The sequence below is a fragment of the Chiloscyllium plagiosum genome, unplaced genomic scaffold (genome assembly GCF_037043375.1).
Source record: "Chiloscyllium plagiosum isolate Xiang-an unplaced genomic scaffold, Cpla_swu_hap1 HiC_scaffold_21, whole genome shotgun sequence".
Classification (NCBI taxonomy): domain Eukaryota; kingdom Metazoa; phylum Chordata; class Chondrichthyes; order Orectolobiformes; family Hemiscylliidae; genus Chiloscyllium; species Chiloscyllium plagiosum.
The window spans coordinates 70,662,019-70,685,003 of NW_028270159.1; positions in this window are offsets into that span (position 1 = coordinate 70,662,019).

Here is a 22,985-nt window from a genome sequence, read left to right on the forward strand (position 1 = left end):
CACAGCGAGGGAGGGACACACGCACACACAGCGAGGGAGGGACACACACACAGCGAGGGAGGGACACGCACCCAAACACAGCGAGGGAGGGACACGCAAACACACACAAAGCGGGGGAGGGACACGCACACACACACAGCGAGGGAGGGAGGGACACACACACAGCGAGGGAGGGACACACTCACACAGCGTGGGAGGGACACACACACACAGCGAGGGAGGGACACACACACACAGCGTGGGAGGGACACACACACACAGCGTGGGAGGGACACACACACACAGCGAGGGAGGGAGGGACACACACGCACAGCGTGGGAGGGACACACACACAGCTAGGGAGGGACACACACACAGCGAGGGAGGGACACACACACACAGCGTGGGAGGGACATCACACACACAGCGTGGGAGGGACACACACAGCGAGGGAGGGACACACACACACAGCGAGGGAGGGACACACACACACACAGCGAGGGAGGGAGGGACACACACACACAGCGAGGGATGGACACACACACAGCGAGGGAGGGACACACACACACAGCGTGGGAGGGACACACACACACAGCGAGGGAGGGACACACACACAGCGAGGGAGGGACACACACACACAGCGTGGGAGGGACACACACACAGCGTGGGAGGGACACACACACACAGCGAGGGAGGGACACACACACGCACACAGTGTGGGAGGGACACACACACAGCGAGGGAGGGACACACACACACAGCGAGGGAGGGACACACACACACAGCGAGGGAGGGACACACACACATATACACACACACAGCGAGGGAGGGAGGGACACACACACACAGCTAGGGAGGGGTCACACACACAGCGAGGGAGGGACACACACACACACACAGCGAGGGAGGGACACGCACACACAGCGAGGGAGGGAGGGACACACACACACAGCGAGGGAGGGACACGCACACACAGCGAGGGAGGGAGGGACACACACACACAGCGAGGGAGGTACACACACACACAGCGAGGGAGGGACACACACACACACACAGCATGGGAGGGACACACACACACAGCGAGGGAGGGACACACACATGCACACAGCGTGGGAGGGACACACACACAGCGAGGGAGGGACACACACACACAGCGAGGGATGGACACACACACAGCGAGGGAGGGACACACACACACAGCGTGGGATGGACACACACACACAGCGAGGGAGGGACACACACACAGCGAGGGAGGGACACACACACACAGCGTGGGAGGGACACACACACAGCGTGGGAGGGACACACACACACAGCGAGGGAGGGACACACACACGCACACAGTGTGGGAGGGACACACACACAGCGAGGGAGGGACACACACACACAGCGAGGGAGGGACACACACACACAGCGAGGGAGGGACACACACACATATACACACACACAGCGAGGGAGGGACACACACACACAGCTAGGGAGGGGTCACACACACAGCGAGGGAGGGACACACACACACACACACAGCGAGGGAGGGACACGCACACACAGCGAGGGAGGGAGGGACACACACACACAGCGAGGGAGGGACACACACACAGCGAGGGAGGGACACACACACACAGCGAGGGAGGGACACACACACGCACACAGCGTGGGAGGGACAGACACACACAGCGAGGGAGGGGCACACACACACAGCGAGGGAGGGACACACACACACAGCGAGGGAGGGACACCCACACATATACACACACACAGCGAGGGAGGGAGGGACACACACACACAGCGAGGGAGGGACACACACACACAGCGAGGGAGGGAGGGACACACACACAGCGAGGGAGGGACACACACACGCACACAGCGTAGGAGGGACACACACACTCAGCGAGGGAGGGAGGGACACACACACACAGCGAGGGAGGGACACACACACACAGCGAGGGAGGGACACACACACACACACAGCGAGGGAGGGACACGCACACACAGCGAGGGAGGGACACACACACACACACAGCGAGGGAGGGACACACACACACAGCGAGGGAGGGACACACACACAGCGAGGGAGGGACACACACACACAGCGAGGGAGGGACACGCACACACAGCGAGGGAGGGACACACACACAGAGCGAGGGAGGGACACACACACACACACACACAGCGTGGGAGGGACACACACACACAGCGAGGGAGGGACACACACACACAGCGAGGGAGGGAGGGACACACACACACAGCGAGGGAGGGACACACACACACAGCGAGGGAGGGACACACGCACACACAGCGAGGGAGGGACACACACACAGCGAGGGAGGGACACGCACCCAAACACAGCGAGGGAGGGACACGCAAACACACACACAGCGGGGGAGGGACACGCACACACACACAGCGAGGGAGGGAGGGACACACACACAGCGAGGGAGGGACACACACACACACAGCGGGGGAGGGACACACACACACACAGCGAGGGAGGGACACACACACACAGCGTGGGAGGGACACACACACACAGCGAGGGAGGGACACACACACACACAGCGGGGGAGGGACACACACACACACAGCGAGGGAGGGACACACACACACAGCGTGGGAGGGACACACACACACAGCGAGGGAGGGACACGCACACACAGCGTGGGAGGGACACACACACACAGCGATGGAGGGACACACACACACAGCGAGGGAGGGACACACACACACACACAGCATGGGAGGGACACACACACTGCGTGGGAGGGACACACACACACAGCGAGGTAGGGACACACACACACAGCGAGGGAAACAACACACACACACAGCGAGGGAGGGAGACACACACACACACACAGCGAGGGAGGGACACGCACACACAGCGAAGAGGGACACACACACACACAGCGAGGGAGGGACACACACACACACAGCGAGGGAGGGACACACACACACAGCGAGGGAGGGACACACACACACAGCGAGGGAGGGACACACACACACAGCGTGGGAGGGACACACACACACAGCGTGGGAGGGACACGCACACACACAACGAGGGAGGGACACACACACAGCGAGGGAGGGTCACACACACACAGCGAGGGAGGGAGGGACACACACACACAGCGAGGGAGGGACACACACACGCACACAGCGTGGGAGGGACACACACACAGCGAGAGAGGGACACACACACACAGCGAGGGAGGGACACACACACACAGCGAGGGAGGGACACACACACATCTACACACACACAGCGAGGGAGGGAGGGACACACACACACAGCGAGGGAAACAAGACACACACACAGCGAGGGAGGGAGACACACACACACACAGCGATGGAGGGACACGCACACACAGCGAGGGAGGGACACACACACACACAGCGAGGGAGGGACACACACACACACAGCGAGGGAGGGACACACACACACAGCGAGGGAGGGACACACACATTCACAGCGAGGGAGGGACACACACACACACAGCGAGGGAGGGACACGCACACACACACAGCGAGGGAGGGAGGGACACACACACAGTGAGGGAGGGACACACACACACAGCGTGGGAGGGACACACACACACACAGCGAGGGAGGGACACACACACACAGCGTGGGAGGGGCACACACACACAGCGAGGGAGGGACACGCACACACAGCGTGGGAGGGACACACACACACAGCGAGGGAGGGACACATACACAGCGAGGGAGGGACACACACACAGCGAGGGAGGGACACACACACAGCGAGGGAGGGACACACACACACAGCGTGGGAGGGACACACACACACAGCGAGGGAGGGACACATACACAGCGAGGGAGGGACACACATACAGCGAGGGAGGGACACACACACACACACAGCGAGGGAGGGACACACACACACAGCGAGGGAGGGACACATACACAGCGAGGGAGGGACACACATACAGCGAGGGAGGGACACACACACACACACAGCGAGGGAGGGACACACACACACAGCGAGGGAGGGACACACACACAGCGAGGGAGGAACACACACAGCGAGGGAGGGACACATACACAGCGAGGGAGGGACACACATACAGCGAGGGAGGGACACACACACACACACACAGCGAGCGAGGGACACACACACACACAGCAAGGGAGGGACACACACACACACACAGCGTGGGAGGGACACACACACACACACAGCGAGGGACGCACACACACACAGCGAGGGAGGAACACACACACCGCGAGGGAGGGACACACACACAGCGAGGGAGGGACACACACACACACAGCGAGGGAGGGACACACACACACAGCGAGGGAGGGACACACACACACAGCGAGGGAGGGACACACACACACACAGCGAGGGAGGGACACGCACACACAGCGAGGGAGGGACACACACACACACACAGCGAGGGAGGGACACACACACACAGCGAGGGAGGGACACACACACACACAGCGAGGGAGGGACACACACACGCACACAGCGAGGGACGCACACACACACAGCGAGGGAGGGACACACACACACAGCGAGGGACGCACACACACACAGCTAGGGAGGGACACACACACATTGCGAGGGACGCACACACACACAATGAGGGAGGGACACACACACAGCGAGGGAGGGACACACACACACACACACACACACAGCGAGGGAGGGACACACACACACAGCGAGGGAGGGACACACACACACACACACACACAGCGAGGGAGGGACACACATACAGCGAGGGAGGGACACACACACACACAGCGAGGGAGGGACACACACACACACAGCGAGAGAGGGACACACACACACAGCGAGGGAGGGACACACACACACACACAGCGAGGGACGCACACACACAGCGAGGGAGGGACACACACACAGCGACGGAGGGACACACACACACAGCGAGGGAGGGACATACACACACACACAGCGAGGGAGGGACACACACACACACACAGCGAGGGAGGGACACACACACACACACAGCGAGGGTGGGACACACACACACAGCGAGGGAGGGACACACACACACACACAGAGGGAGGGACACACACACACACACACAGCGAGGGAGGGACACACACACACACACACAGCGAGGGAGGGACACACACACAGCGAGGGAGGGACACACACACACACACACTGCGAGGGAGGGACACACACACACACACACAGCGTGGGAGGGACACACACACACACACACAGCGAGGGAGGGACACACACACAGCGAGGGAGGGACGCACACACACACAGCGAGGGAGGGACACACACACACAGCGAGGGAGGCACACACACACACACACAGCAAGGGAGGGACATACACAGACACAGCGAGGGAGGGACACACACACACACACACACAGCGAGGGAGGGACACACACACAGCGAGGGAGGAACACACACACACACACAGCGAGGGAGGGACATACACACACACAGCGAGGGAGGGCCACACACACACAGCGAGGGAGGGACACACACACACAGCGTGGGAGGGACACATACACACACACACAGCGAGGGACGCACACACACACAGCGAGGGAGGGACATACACACACACAGCGAGGGACGCACACAAACACACACACACAGCGAGGGAGGGACACACACACACAGCGAGGGACGCACACACACACAGCGAGGGAGGGACACACACACAGCGAGGGAGGGACACACACACAGCGAGGGAGGGACGCACACACACGCAGCGAGGGAGGGACACACACACACAGCGTGGGAGGGACACACACACACACAGCGAGGGAGGGACACACACACACAGAGTGGGAGGGACACACACACACAGCGAGGGAGGGACACGCACACACAGCGTGGGAGGGACACACACACACAGCGAGGGAGGTACACACACACACAGCGAGGGAGGGACACACACACACATACAGCATGGGAGGGACACACACACACAGCGAGGGAGGGACACACACACGCACACAGCGTGGGAGGGACACACACACAGCGAGGGAGGGACACACACACACAGCGAGGGATGGACACACACACAGCGAGGGAGGGACACACACACACAGCGTGGGAGGGACACACACACACAGCGAGGGAGGGACACACACACAGCGAGGGAGGGACACACACACACAGCTTGGGAGGGACACACACACAGCGTGGGAGGGACACACACACACAGCGAGGGAGGGACACACACACGCACACAGTGTGGGAGGGACACACACACAGCGAGGGAGGGACACACACACACAGCGAGGGAGGGACACACACACACAGCGAGGGAGGGACACACACACATATACACACACACAGCGAGGGAGGGAGGGACACACACACACAGCTAGGGAGGGGTCACACACACAGCGAGGGAGGGACACACACACACACACAGCGAGGGAGGGACACGCACACACAGCGAGGGAGGGAGGGACACACACACACAGCGAGGGAGGGACACGCACACACAGCGAGGGAGGGAGGGACACACACACACAGCGAGAGAGGTACACACACACACAGCGAGGGAGGGACACACACACACACACAGCATGGGAGGGACACACACACACAGCGAGGGAGGGACACACACACGCACACAGCGTGGGAGGGACACACACACAGCGAGGGAGGGACACACACACACAGCGAGGGATGGACACACACACAGCGAGGGAGGGACACACACACACAGCGTGGGAGGGACACACACACACAGCGAGGGAGGGACACACACACAGCGAGGGAGGGACACACACACACAGCGTGGGAGGGACACACACACAGCGTGGGAGGGACACACACACACAGCGAGGGAGGGACACACACACGCACACAGTGTGGGAGGGACACACACACAGCGAGGGAGGGACACACACACACAGCGAGGGAGGGACACACACACACAGCGAGGGAGGGACACACACACATATACACACACACAGCGAGGGAGGGAGGGACACACACACACAGCTAGGGAGGGGTCACACACACAGCGAGGGAGGGACACACACACACACACACAGCGAGGGAGGGACACGCACACATAGCGAGGGAGGGAGGGACACACACACAGCGAGGGAGGGACACACACACAGCGAGGGAGGGACACACACACACAGCGAGGGAGGGACACACACACGCACACAGCGTGGGAGGGACAGACACACACAGCGAGGGAGGGGCACACACACACAGCGAGGGAGGGACACACACACACAGCGAGGGAGGGACACCCACACATATACACACACACAGCGAGGGAGGGAGGGACACACACACACAGCGAGGGAGGGACACACACACACAGCGAGGGAGGGAGGGACACACACACAGCGAGGGAGGGACACACACACGCACACAGCGTAGGAGGGACACACACACTCAGCGAGGGAGGGAGGGACACACACACACAGCGAGGGAGGGACACACACACACAGCGAGGGAGGGACACACACACACACACAGCGAGGGAGGGACACGCACACACAGCGAGGGAGGGACACACACACACACACACAGCGAGGGAGGGACACACACACACAGCGAGGGAGGGACACACACACAGCGAGGGAGGGACACACACACACAGCGAGGGAGGGACACACACACACACAGCGAGGGAGGGACACGCACACACAGCGAGGGAGGGACACACACACAGAGCGAGGGAGGGACACACACACACACACACACAGCGTGGGAGGGACACACACACACAGCGAGGGAGGGACACACACACACAGCGAGGGAGGGAGGGACACACACACACAGCGAGGGAGGGACACACACACACAGCGAGGGAGGGACACACGCACACACAGCGAGGGAGGGACACACACACAGCGAGGGAGGGACACGCACCCAAACACAGCGAGGGAGGGACACGCAAACACACACAAAGCGGGGGAGGGACACGCACACACACACAGCGAGGGAGGGAGGGACACACACACAGCGAGGGAGGGACACACTCACACAGCGTGGGAGGGACACACACACACAGCGAGGGAGGGACACACACACACAGCGTGGGAGGGACACACACACACAGCGTGGGAGGGACACACACACACAGCGAGGGAGGGAGGGACACACACGCACAGCGTGGGAGGGACTCACACACAGCTAGGGAGGGACACACACACAGCGAGGGAGGGACACACACACACAGCGTGGGAGGGACATCACACACACAGCGTGGGAGGGACACACACAGCGAGGGAGGGACACACACACACAGCGAGGGAGGGACACACACACACACAGCGAGGGAGGGAGGGACACACACACACAGCGAGGGATGGACACACACACAGCGAGGGAGGGACACACACACACAGCGTGGGAGGGACACACACACACAGCGAGGGAGGGACACACACACAGCGAGGGAGGGACACACACACACAGCGTGGGAGGGACACACACACAGCGTGGGAGGGACACACACACACAGCGAGGGAGGGACACACACACGCACACAGTGTGGGAGGGACACACACACAGCGAGGGAGGGACACACACACACAGCGAGGGAGGGACACACACACACAGCGAGGGAGGGACACACACACATATACACACACACAGCGAGGGAGGGAGGGACACACACACACAGCTAGGGAGGGGTCACACACACAGCGAGGGAGGGACACACACACACACACAGCGAGGGAGGGACACGCACACACAGCGAGGGAGGGAGGGACACACACACACAGCGAGGGAGGGACACGCACACACAGCGAGGGAGGGAGGGACACACACACACAGCGAGGGAGGTACACACACACACAGCGAGGGAGGGACACACACACACACACAGCATGGGAGGGACACACACACACAGCGAGGGAGGGACACACACATGCACACAGCGTGGGAGGGACACACACACAGCGAGGGAGGGACACACACACACAGCGAGGGATGGACACACACACAGCGAGGGAGGGACACACACACACAGCGTGGGATGGACACACACACACAGCGAGGGAGGGACACACACACAGCGAGGGAGGGACACACACACACAGCGTGGGAGGGACACACACACAGCGTGGGAGGGACACACACACACAGCGAGGGAGGGACACACACACGCACACAGTGTGGGAGGGACACACACACAGCGAGGGAGGGACACACACACACAGCGAGGGAGGGACACACACACACAGCGAGGGAGGGACACACACACATATACACACACACAGCGAGGGAGGGACACACACACACAGCTAGGGAGGGGTCACACACACAGCGAGGGAGGGACACACACACACACACACAGCGAGGGAGGGACACGCACACACAGCGAGGGAGGGAGGGACACACACACACAGCGAGGGAGGGACACACACACAGCGAGGGAGGGACACACACACACAGCGAGGGAGGGACACACACACGCACACAGCGTGGGAGGGACAGACACACACAGCGAGGGAGGGGCACACACACACAGCGAGGGAGGGACACACACACACAGCGAGGGAGGGACACCCACACATATACACACACACAGCGAGGGAGGGAGGGACACACACACACAGCGAGGGAGGGACACACACACACAGCGAGGGAGGGAGGGACACACACACAGCGAGGGAGGGACACACACACGCACACAGCGTAGGAGGGACACACACACTCAGCGAGGGAGGGAGGGACACACACACACAGCGAGGGAGGGACACACACACACAGCGAGGGAGGGACACACACACACACACAGCGAGGGAGGGACACGCACACACAGCGAGGGAGGGACACACACACACACACAGCGAGGGAGGGACACACACACACAGCGAGGGAGGGACACACACACAGCGAGGGAGGGACACACACACACAGCGAGGGAGGGACACGCACACACAGCGAGGGAGGGACACACACACAGAGCGAGGGAGGGACACACACACACACACACACAGCGTGGGAGGGACACACACACACAGCGAGGGAGGGACACACACACACAGCGAGGGAGGGAGGGACACACACACACAGCGAGGGAGGGACACACACACACAGCGAGGGAGGGACACACGCACACACAGCGAGGGAGGGACACACACACAGCGAGGGAGGGACACGCACCCAAACACAGCGAGGGAGGGACACGCAAACACACACACAGCGGGGGAGGGACACGCACACACACACAGCGAGGGAGGGAGGGACACACACACAGCGAGGGAGGGACACACACACACACAGCGGGGGAGGGACACACACACACACAGCGAGGGAGGGACACACACACACAGCGTGGGAGGGACACACACACACAGCGAGGGAGGGACACACACACACACAGCGGGGGAGGGACACACACACACACAGTGAGGGAGGGACACACACACACAGCGTGGGAGGGACACACACACACAGCGAGGGAGGGACACGCACACACAGCGTGGGAGGGACACACACACACAGCGATGGAGGGACACACACACACAGCGAGGGAGGGACACACACACACACACAGCATGGGAGGGACACACACACTGCGTGGGAGGGACACACACACACAGCGAGGTAGGGACACACACACACAGCGAGGGAAACAACACACACACACAGCGAGGGAGGGAGACACACACACACACACAGCGAGGGAGGGACACGCACACACAGCGAAGAGGGACACACACACACACAGCGAGGGAGGGACACACACACACACAGCGAGGGAGGGACACACACACACAGCGAGGGAGGGACACACACACACAGCGAGGGAGGGACACACACACACAGCGAGGGAGGGACACACACACACAGCGTGGGAGGGACACACACACACAGCGTGGGAGGGACACGCACACACACAACGAGGGAGGGACACACACACAGCGAGGGAGGGTCACACACACACAGCGAGGGAGGGAGGGACACACACACACAGCGAGGGAGGGACACACACACGCACACAGCGTGGGAGGGACACACACACAGCGAGAGAGGGACACACACACACAGCGAGGGAGGGACACACACACACAGCGAGGGAGGGACACACACACATCTACACACACACAGCGAGGGAGGGAGGGACACACACACACAGCGAGGGAAACAAGACACACACACAGCGAGGGAGGGAGACACACACACACACAGCGATGGAGGGACACGCACACACAGCGAGGGAGGGACACACACACACACAGCGAGGGAGGGACACACACACACACAGCGAGGGAGGGACACACACACACAGCGAGGGAGGGACACACACATTCACAGCGAGGGAGGGACACACACACACACAGCGAGGGAGGGACACGCACACACACACAGCGAGGGAGGGAGGGACACACACACAGTGAGGGAGGGACACACACACACAGCGTGGGAGGGACACACACACACACAGCGAGGGAGGGACACACACACACAGCGTGGGAGGGGCACACACACACAGCGAGGGAGGGACACGCACACACAGCGTGGGAGGGACACACACACACAGCGAGGGAGGGACACATACACAGCGAGGGAGGGACACACACACAGCGAGGGAGGGACACACACACAGCGAGGGAGGGACACACACACACAGCGTGGGAGGGACACACACACACAGCGAGGGAGGGACACATACACAGCGAGGGAGGGACACACATACAGCGAGGGAGGGACACACACACACACACAGCGAGGGAGGGACACACACACACAGCGAGGGAGGGACACATACACAGCGAGGGAGGGACACACATACAGCGAGGGAGGGACACACACACACACACAGCGAGGGAGGGACACACACACACAGCGAGGGAGGGACACACACACAGCGAGGGAGGAACACACACAGCGAGGGAGGGACACATACACAGCGAGGGAGGGACACACATACAGCGAGGGAGGGACACACACACACACACACAGCGAGCGAGGGACACACACACACACAGCAAGGGAGGGACACACACACACACACAGCGTGGGAGGGACACACACACACACACAGCGAGGGACGCACACACACACAGCGAGGGAGGAACACACACACCGCGAGGGAGGGACACACACACAGCGAGGGAGGGACACACACACACACAGCGAGGGAGGGACACACACACACAGCGAGGGAGGGACACACACACACAGCGAGGGAGGGACACACACACACACAGCGAGGGAGGGACACGCACACACAGCGAGGGAGGGACACACACACACACACAGCGAGGGAGGGACACACACACACAGCGAGGGAGGGACACACACACACACAGCGAGGGAGGGACACACACACGCACACAGCGAGGGACGCACACACACACAGCGAGGGAGGGACACACACACACAGCGAGGGACGCACACACACACAGCTAGGGAGGGACACACACACATTGCGAGGGACGCACACACACACAATGAGGGAGGGACACACACACAGCGAGGGAGGGACACACACACACACACACACACACAGCGAGGGAGGGACACACACACACAGCGAGGGAGGGACACACACACACACACACACACAGCGAGGGAGGGACACACATACAGCGAGGGAGGGACACACACACACACAGCGAGGGAGGGACACACACACACACAGCGAGAGAGGGACACACACACACAGCGAGGGAGGGACACACACACACACACAGCGAGGGACGCACACACACAGCGAGGGAGGGACACACACACAGCGACGGAGGGACACACACACACAGCGAGGGAGGGACATACACACACACACAGCGAGGGAGGGACACACACACACACACAGCGAGGGAGGGACACACACACACACACAGCGAGGGTGGGACACACACACACAGCGAGGGAGGGACACACACACACACACAGAGGGAGGGACACACACACACACACACAGCGAGGGAGGGACACACACACACACACACAGCGAGGGAGGGACACACACACAGCGAGGGAGGGACACACACACACACACACTGCGAGGGAGGGACACACACACACACACACAGCGTGGGAGGGACACACACACACACACACAGCGAGGGAGGGACACACACACAGCGAGGGAGGGACGCACACACACACAGCGAGGGAGGGACACACACACACAGCGAGGGAGGCACACACACACACACACAGCAAGGGAGGGACATACACAGACACAGCGAGGGAGGGACACACACACACACACACACAGCGAGGGAGGGACACACACACAGCGAGGGAGGAACACACACACACACACAGCGAGGGAGGGACATACACACACACAGCGAGGGAGGGCCACACACACACAGCGAGGGAGGGACACACACACACAGCGTGGGAGGGACACATACACACACACACAGCGAGGGACGCACACACACACAGCGAGGGAGGGACATACACACACACAGCGAGGGACGCACACACACACACACACAGCGAGGGAGGGACACACACACACAGCGAGGGACGCACACACACACAGCGAGGGAGGGACACACACACAGCGAGGGAGGGACACACACACAGCGAGGGAGGGACGCACACACACGCAGCGAGGGAGGGACACACACACACGCAGCGAGGGAGGGACACACACACACAGCGAGGGAGGGACACACACACACACAGCGAGTGAGGGACACACACACACAGCGAGGGAGGGACACACACACAGCGAGGGAGGGACACACACACAGCGTGGGAGGGACACACACACACACAGCGAGGGAGGGACACACACACAGCTAGGAAGGGACACACACACAGCGAGGGAGGGACACACACACACAGCGAGGGAGGGACACACACACACAGCGAGGGAGGGACACACACACAGCGAGGGAATGACACACACACAGCGAGGGATGGACGCACACACAGCGAGGGAGGGACACACACACACAGCGAGGAAGGGACACACACACACACACAGCGAGGGAGGGACACACACACAGCGTGGGAGGGACACACACACACACACACAGCGAGGGAGGGACACACACACACAGCGAGGGAGGGACACACACACACAGCGAGGGAGGGACACACACACACACACACAGCGAGGGGGACACACACACACACACAGCGAGGGAGGGACACACACACACAGCGAGGGAGGGAAACACACACACACACACACACTCAGCGTGGGAGGGACACACACACACACAGCGAGGGAGGGACACACACACACAGCGAGGGAGGGACACACACACACAGCGAGGGAGGGACACACACACACACACACAGCGAGGGGGACACACACACACACACAGCGAGGGAGGGACACACACACACAGCGAGGGAGGGAAACACACACACACACACACACACTCAGCGTGGGAGGGACACACACACACACAGCGAGGGAGGGACACACACACAGCGAGGGAGGGACACACACACAGCGAGGGATGGACGCACACACACACAGCGAGGGAGGGACACACACACACAGCGAGGGAGGGACACACACACACACACACAGCGAGGGAGGGACACACACACACAGCGAGGGAGGGACACACACACACACACACAGCGAGGGAGGGACACACACAGAGCGAGGGAGGGACACACACACACACAGTGAGGGAGGGACACACACACAGCGAGGGAGGGACACACACACATACACACAGCGAGAGAGGGACACACACACACAGCGAGGTAGGGACACACACACACACACACAGCGAGGGAGGGACACACACAGAGCGAGGGAGGGACACACACACACACAGCGAGGGAGGGACACACACACACACAGCGAGATAGGGACACACACACACAGCGAGGGAGGGACACACACACACACACACAGCGAGGGACGCACACACACAGCGAGGGAGGGACACACACACACAGCGACGGAGGGACACACACACACACAGCGAGGGAGGGACACACACACACACACAGCGAGGGAGGGACACACACACACACACACAGCGAGGGAGGGACACACACACATACACAGCGAGGGTGGGACACACACACACAGCGAGGGAGGGACACACACACACACAGAGAGGGAGGGACACACACACACACACAGCGAGGGAGGGACACACACACACACACACAGCGAGGGAGGGACACACACACACACAGCGAGGGAGGGACACACACACACACACAGCGAGGGAGGGACACACACACACACACACACAGCGTGGGAGGGACACACACACACACACAGCGAGGGAGGGACACACACACAGCGAGGGAGGGACGCACACACACACAGCGAGTGAGGGACACACACACACAGCGAGGGAGGGACACACACACACACACAGCGAGGGAGGGACACAAACAGACACAGCGAGGGAGGGAGGGACACACACACACAGCGAGGGAGGGACACACACACAGCGAGGGAGGAACACACACACACACACAGCGAGGGAGGGACACACACAGACACAGCGAGGGAGAGACACACACACTGCGTGGGAGGGACACACACACACACACAGCGAGGGAGGGACACACACACACACAGCGAGCTAGGGACACACACACACAAAGCGAGCGACGCACACACACACAACGAGGGAGGGACACACACACAGCGAGGGAGGTACACACACACACACACAGCGAGGGAGGGACACACACACACACACAGCGAGGGAGGGACACACACACACAGCGAGGGAGGGACACATACACAGCGAGGGAGGGACACACATACAGCGAGGGAGGGAAACACACACACACACAGCGAGCGAGGGACACACACATACACAGCAAGGGAGGGACACACACACACACACACAGCGTGGGAGGGACACACACACACACACAGCGAGGGACGCACACACACACAGCGAGGGAGGAACACACACACAGCGAGGGAGGGACACACACACAGCGAGGGAGGGACACACACACACACAGCGAGGGAGGGACACGCACACACAGCGAGGGAGGGACACACACACACACAGCGAGGGAGGGACACACACACGCACACAGCGAGGGACGCACACACACAGCGAGGGAGGGACACACACACACAGCGAGGGACGCACACACACACAGCGAGGGAGGGACACACACACATTGCGAGGGACGCACACACACACAGTGAGGGAGGGACACACACACAGCGAGGGAGGGACACACACACACACACACACAGCGAGGGAGGGACACACACACACAGCGAGGGAGGGACACACACACACACACACACAGCGAGGGAGGGACACACACACAGCGAGGGAGGGACACACACACACACAGCGAGGGAGGGACACACACACACACAGCGAGAGAGGGACACACACACACAGCGAGGGAGGGACACACACACACACACAGCGAGGGACGCACACACACAGCGAGGGAGGGACACACACACACAGCGACGGAGGGACACACACACACACAGCGAGGGAGGGACATACACACACACACAGCGAGGGAGGGACACACACACACACACAGCGAGGGAGGGACACACACACACACACAGCGAGGGTGGGACACACACACACAGCGAGGGAGGGACACACACACACACACAGTGGGAGGGACACACACACACACACAGCGAGGGAGGGACACACACACACACACACAGCGAGGGAGGGACACACACACACAGCGAGGGAGGGACACACACACACACACACAGCGAGGGAGGGACACACACACACACACACAGCGTGGGAGGGACACACACACACACACAGCGAGGGAGGGACACACACACACACACAGCGAGGGAGGGACGCACACACACACAGCGAGGGAGGGACACACACACACAGCGAGGGAGGCACACACACACACACACAGCAAGGGAGGGACATACACAGACACAGCGAGGGAGGGACACACACACACACACACAGCGAGGGAGGGACACACACACAGCGAGGGAGGAACACACACACACACACAGCGAGGGAGGGACATACACACACACAGCAAGGGAGGGCCACACACACACAGCGAGGGAGGGACACACACACACAGCGTGGGAGGGACACACACACACACACACAGCGAGGGACGCACACACACACAGCGAGGGAGGGACATGCACACACAGAGCGAGGGACGCACACACACACACACAGCGAGGGAGGGACACACACACACACAGCGAGGGACGCACACACACACAGCGAGGGAGGGACACACACACAGCGAGGGAGGGACACACACACAGCGAGGGAGGGACGCACACACACGCAGCGAGGGAGGGACACACACACGCGCAGCGAGGGAGGGACACACACACACACAGCGAGGGAGGGACACACACACACACAGCGAGGGAGGGACACACACACACAGCGAGGGAGGGACACACACACAGCGTGGGAGGGACACACACACACAGCGAGGGAGGGACACACACACAGCTAGGGAGGGACACACACACAGCGAGGGAGGGACACACACACACAGCGAGGGAGGGACACACACACACAGCGAGGGAGGGACACACACACAGCGAGGGAGGGACACACACACAGCGAGGGATGGACGCCCACAAAGCGAGGGAGGGACACACACACACAGCGAGGAAGGGACACACACACACACTCAGCGAGGGAGGGACACACACACAGCGTGGGAGGGACACACACACACAGCGTGGGAGGGACACACACCCACACACATAGCGAGTGAGGGACACACACACACAGCGAGGGAGGGACACACACACACAGCGAGGGAGGGACACACACACAGCGTGGGAGGGACACACACAGCGAGGGAGGGACACACACACAGCGAGGGAGGGACACACACACACAGCGAGGGAGGGACACACACACACAGCGAGGGAGGGACACACCCACAGCGAGGGAGGGACGCACACACACACAGCGAGGGAGGGACACACACACACAGCGAGGGAGGGACACACACACACACACACAGCGAGGGAGGGACACACACACACACACACACACAACGAGGGTGGGACACAACCAGACACAGCGAGGGAGGGACACACACACACACACACAGCGAGGGAGGGACACACACACAGCGAGGGAGGGACACACACACACACGCAGCGAGGGAGGGACACACACACACACACAGCGAGGGAGGGACACACACACAGCGAGGGAGGGACACACACACACAGCGAAGGAGGGACACACACACACACACAGCGAGGGACACACACACACACTCACAGCGAAGGAGGGACACACACACACAGCGAGGGACGCACACACACACAGTGAGGGAGGGACACACACTCAGCGAGGGAGGGACACACACACACACACACACAGCGAGCGAGGGACACACACACACAGCGAGGGAGGGACACACACACACACAGCGAGGGAGGGACACACCCACAGCGAGGGAGGGACGCACACACACACAGCGAGGGAAGGACACACACACACAGCGAGGGAGGGACACACACACACACACACAGCGAGGGAGGGACACACACACACACACACAGCGAGGGAGGGACACACACACACACACACAACGAGGGTGGGACACAACCAGACACAGCGAGGGAGGGAACAAACACACACACACAGCGAGGGAGGGACACACACACAGCGAGGGAGGGACACACACACACACACAGCGAGGGAGGGACACACACACACACACACAGCGAGGGAGGGACACACACACAGCGAGGGAGGGACACACACACACAGCGAGGGAGGGACACACACACACACACACAGCGAGGGGGACACACACACACACAGCGAGGGAGGGACACACACACAGCGAGGGAGGGACACACACACAGCGAGGGATGGACGCACACACACACAGCGAGGGAGGGACACACACACACAGCGAGGGAGGGACACACACACACACACACAGCGAGGGAGGGACACACACACACAGCGAGGGAGGGACACACACACACAGCGAGGGAGGGACACACACACACACACACAGCGAGGGGGACACACACACACACACAGCGAGGGAGGGACACACACACACAGCGAGGGAGGGAAACACACACACACACACACACACTCAGCGTGGGAGGGACACACACACACACAGCGAGGGAGGGACACACACACACAGCGAGGGAGGGACACACACACACAGCGAGGGAGGGACACACACACACACACACAGCGAGGGGGACACACACACACACACAGCGAGGGAGGGACACACACACACAGCGAGGGAGGGAAACACACACACACACACACACACTCAGCGTGGGAGGGACACACACACACACAGCGAGGGAGGGACACACACACAGCGAGGGAGGGACACACACACAGCGAGGGATGGACGCACACACACACAGCGAGGGAGGGACACACACACACAGCGAGGGAGGGACACACACACACACACACAGCGAGGGAGGGACACACACACACAGCGAGGGAGGGACACACACACACACACACAGCGAGGGAGGTACACACACACACACAGCGAGGGAGGGACACACACACAGAGCGAGGGACGCACACACACACAGCGAGGGAGGGACACACACACACAGCGAGGGAGGGACACACACACAGCGAGGGAGGGACACACACACAGCGAGGGAGGGACGCACACACACGCAGCGAGGGAGGGACACACACACACGCAGCGAGGGACGGACACACACACACACAGCGAGGGAGGGACACACACACACACAGCGAGGGAGGGACACATACACAGCGTGGGAGGGACACACACACAGCGAGGGAGGGACACACACACACACAGCGAGGGAGGGACACACACACACAGAGCGAGGGAGGGACACACACACAACATGGGAGGGACACAAACACAGCGAGGGAGGGACACACACACACACAGAGAGGGAGGTACACACACACGCACAGCGAGGGAGGGACACACACACACAGCGAGGGACGCACACACACACAGCGAGGGAGGGACACACACACACAGCGAGGGACGCACACACACACAGTGAGGGAGGGACACACACACAGCGAGGGAGGGACACACACACATACACACAGCGAGAGAGGGACACACACACACAGCGAGGTAGGGACACACACACACACACACAGCGAGGGAGGGACACACACAGAGCGAGGGAGGGACACACACACACACAGCGAGGGAGGGACACACACACACACAGCGAGATAGGGACACACACACACAGCGAGGGAGGGACACACACACACACACACAGCGAGGGACGCACACACACAGCGAGGGAGGGACACACACACACAGCGACGGAGGGACACACACACACACAGCGAGGGAGGGACACACACACACACACAGCGAGGGAGGGACACACACACACACACAGCGAGGGAGGGACACACACACATACACAGCGAGGGCGGGACACACACACACAGCGAGGGAGGGACACACACACACACAGAGAGGGAGGGACACACACACACACACAGCGAGGGAGGGACACACACACACACTCACACAGCGAGGGAGGGACACACACACACACAGCGAGGGAGGGACACACACACACACACAGCGAGGGAGGGACACACACACACACACACACACACAGCGTGGGAGGGACACACACACACACACAGCGAGGGAGGGACACACACACAGCGAGGGAGGGACGCACACACACACAGCGAGTGAGGGACACACACACACAGCGAGGGAGGGACACACACACACACACAGCGAGGGAGGGACACAAACAGACACAGCGAGGGAGGGACACACACACACAGCGAGGGAGGGACACACACACAGCGAGGGAGGAACACACACACACACACAGCGAGGGAGGGACACACACAGACACAGCGAGGGAGAGACACACACACTGCGTGGGAGGGACACACACACACACACAGCGAGGGAGGGACACACACACACACAGCGAGCTAGGGACACACACACACAAAGCTAGCGACGCACACACACACAACGAGGGAGGGACACACACACAGCGAGGGAGGTACACACACACACACACAGCGAGGGTGGGACACACACACACACACAGCGAGGGAGGGACACACACACACAGCGAGGGAGGGACACACACACAGCGAGGGAGGGACACACACAGCGAGGGAGGGACACATACACAGCGAGGGAGGGACACACACACAGCGAGGGAGGGAAACACACACACACACAGCGAGCGAGGGACACACACATACACAGCAAGGGAGGGACACACACACACACACACAGCGTGGGAGGGACACACACACACACACAGCGAGGGACGCACACACACACAGCGAGGGAGGAACACACACACAGCGAGGGAGGGACACACACACAGCGAGGGAGGGACACACACACACACAGCGAGGGAGGGACACACACACACAGCGAGGGAGGGACACACACACACACAGCGAGGGAGGGACACACACACGCACACAGCGAGGGACGCACACACACACAGCGAGGGAGGGACACACACACACAGCGAGGGACGCACACACACACAGCGAGGGAGGGACACACACACATTGCGAGGGACGCACACACACACAGTGAGGGAGGGACACACACACAGCGAGGGAGGGACACACACACACACACACACAGCAAGCGAGGGATACACACACACAGCGAGGGAGGGACACACACACACACACACACAGCGAGGGAGGGACACACACACAGCGAGGGAGGGACACACACACACACAGCGAGGGAGGGACACACACACACACAGCGAGGGAGGGACACACACACACACACAGCGAGGGACGCACACACACAGCGAGGGAGGGACACACACACACAGCGACGGAGGGACACACACACACACAGCGAGGGAGGGACATACACACACACACAGCGAGGGAGGGACACACACACACACACAGCGAGGGAGGGACACACACACACACACAGCGAGGGTGGGACACACACACACAGCGAGGGAGGGACACACACACACACACAGTGGGAGGGACACACACACACACACAGCGAGGGAGGGACACACACACACACACACAGCGAGGGAGGGACACACACACACAGCGAGGGAGGGACACACACACACACACACAGCGAGGGAGGGGGACACACACACACACAGCGTGGGAGGGACACACACACACACACAGCGAGGGAGGGACACACACACACACACAGCGAGGGAGGGACGCACACACACACAGCGAGGGAGGGACACACACACACAGCGAGGGAGGCACACACACACACACACAGCAAGGGAGGGACAAACACAGACACAGCGAGGGAGGGACACACACACACACACACAGCGAGGGAGGGACACACACACAGCGAGGGAGGAACACACACACATACACAGCGAGGGAGGGACATACACACACACAGCGAGGGAGGGCCACACACACACAGCGAGGGAGGGACACACACACACAGCGTGGGAGGGACACACACACACACACACAGCGAGGGACGCACACACACACAGCGAGGGAGGGACATGCACACACAGAGCGAGGGACGCACACACACACACACAGCGAGGGAGGGACACACACACACACAGCGAGGGACGCACACACACACAGCGAGGGAGGGACACACACACAGCGAGGGAGGGACACACACACAGCGAGGGAGGGACGCACACACACGCAGCGAGGGAGGGACACACACACACGCAGCGAGGGAGGGGCACACACACACACAGCGAGGGAGGGACACACACACACACAGCGAGGGAGGGACACACACACACCGCGAGGGAGGGACACACACACAGCGTGGGAGGGACACACACACACAGCGAGGGAGGGACACACACACAGCTAGGGAGGGACATACACACAGCGAGGGAGGGACACACACACACAGCGAGGGAGGGACACACACACACAGCGAGGGAGGGACACACACACAGCGAGGGAGGGACACACACACAGCGAGGGATGGACGCCCACACAGCGAGGGAGGGACACACACACACAGCGAGGAAGGGACACACACACACACACAGCGAGGGAGGGACACACATACAGCGTGGGAGGGACACACACACACACAGCGTGGGAGGGACACACACCCACACACACAGCGAGTGAGG